The sequence below is a fragment of the Paralichthys olivaceus genome, chromosome 24 (genome assembly GCF_024713975.1).
Source record: "Paralichthys olivaceus isolate ysfri-2021 chromosome 24, ASM2471397v2, whole genome shotgun sequence".
NCBI lineage: Eukaryota > Metazoa > Chordata > Actinopteri > Pleuronectiformes > Paralichthyidae > Paralichthys > Paralichthys olivaceus.
Genome location: NC_091116.1, coordinates 5,201,126 through 5,202,903, shown reverse-complemented (window position 1 = coordinate 5,202,903; position 1,778 = coordinate 5,201,126). Strand labels below are relative to the sequence as shown.

Here is a 1,778-nt window from a genome sequence, read left to right as displayed (position 1 = left end):
TGAATACACTTCTTCAAATCTGCAGAGGACAAGCAATGTCTGTTAAACCTTCTTAACCTGATTTTTTTAAAGCTATGCTGACCCTAATTTTCCAAATTAATTGCCTAGTTTGCTTATAATAATGCTTTAGTGGAGGCTAGTGAAAATAACCATGCTGTTAACAGTCCTCGGATGCCCGATACTTAACACGACAGAAGTGCTATTTGGATCATCGGGTTTCCGTGGGAGATATAGCTGGGTGTCATCGGCGTAACAGCGAAACAAAACATTATGGATTATGTGGCCGAGTGGGAGTGTGAGGAGGAGGATGAGTTGGTTATTGAGAAAGCTGAATTGGAAAGGTAGGTGTTGAGGCTTTCCAAAGCTGGATCTGGGTTGACAGAGCATAGAAATCTGTTTTTTTTCTGTGTTCGCAGCAGCAGGGTGAAGCAGTGGGGGTGCTGCCAAGGGTTTATTGATATTTTAAGGTGAAGCGGCACGGATGAAAATAGTGACTGTGGTTTTGAGAGATGGTAATGGTATCTCACTTCTATAACTACTGCAGTTTCATAAGATATATTACACAATAATGAAAAACACTCAAATCTATATATTTCTATTCCTGCTGTGAGAATAAACACAGCTACAGTCATTGTATTTGTTTTTTTTATATTTAACATGTTTGTCATTGTAAGTGTAATGTCAAGTATTACAGTGTTCACATCCTACGAATAAATCCAGAAACATCCGCGTGTAGTTGAATTTGCTCAACAACCGCTCATTAGATCCACCTCAAGCTTGGCGGGGGGGTTTTTGAGGACCCCTGGATACCAAAGTGTCCACTGTGAAGTTGTCGAGACTAAAACACCAACTCCCACCTCACACCCCTTCTCATTGTTGTGTGGTGAGCTAAGCTTTTGCATTTGTGGTTGTGACAAAGCTAATCCTTTGTTTGTCAGAGATGCACCTGCTGCAGGATAATTCCTCCAGCGTGTTTTCATGTCCTCTTATCTTCCTTTTTCTTTTCTTCAATCAGCTTCTCATTAACTCGACAAAGACTCAATCACTCCTTCCAGCACATATGTTACAGTACGCCTGACAACATGAATAGCCTGTGAAGCATATTTGCCTGTCTGGGTGTATTTATGCACAACATCTTTATGCAGTGCCCTCATACAATGATGCTGTACCTTTATTTATTTGCTCCATTTCTCTGAATATGTTTGATTGCTGTATTTACTGCTGGCATCATCATCATCACTCTCTATATAACCACTTTTTCTCTTTAGTTCCCCACAGACATTATTAAAATTTCATCCGAACACAACCATGATGCTGCACGGTACATAGAGAAATGAACCGCAGTCAAGTGTGAACAGCTACATGGATCAAACAGTCGACAGTGCTGTCGTTCTTTAAGTGTGGGCAGCGCTCATGACCAAGACTAATTAAACAAGGAAATGACATGAATGGAAGTCTCTTTCAAAAAGGAAATGATTTCATGTTTGATGCTTTCATGCATTTTGTTTTTATATGTCTGAGAAAAGGCTGAAGGGATAAAATCTTGGAGATAAAGAGGTGATCGGTGTGTGTGGGAGGACTAAAGACAAGAAGAGGAAAAAGCAGCTATGAACCTGATATTTTTTTGGGATGTTTTGGACGATGGCAAGGTCACAGTCGTTTTAAGCCTCAAATAAAGAGCTTGTCTGAATGAAGATGTTTGCCAATGCAAATTCTCCCATTTTACATATCAGAGTAGATAAATTACAGAAAGTTAAAAAGCTGTAGTTCTGCATTTG

General features: G+C 39.8%; 1 long non-coding RNA gene across 1 annotated transcript; it reads left to right on the top strand.

The window, feature by feature from the left end:
* Positions 1-203: 203 nt before the first annotated feature.
* Positions 204-1,445, top strand: LOC138407100 (uncharacterized). The gene is made up of 2 exons (XR_011240538.1): positions 204-341; positions 1,269-1,445. It is a non-coding gene; the product is annotated as an uncharacterized lncRNA (long non-coding RNA).
* The last annotated feature ends 333 nt before the right edge of the window (positions 1,446-1,778 follow it).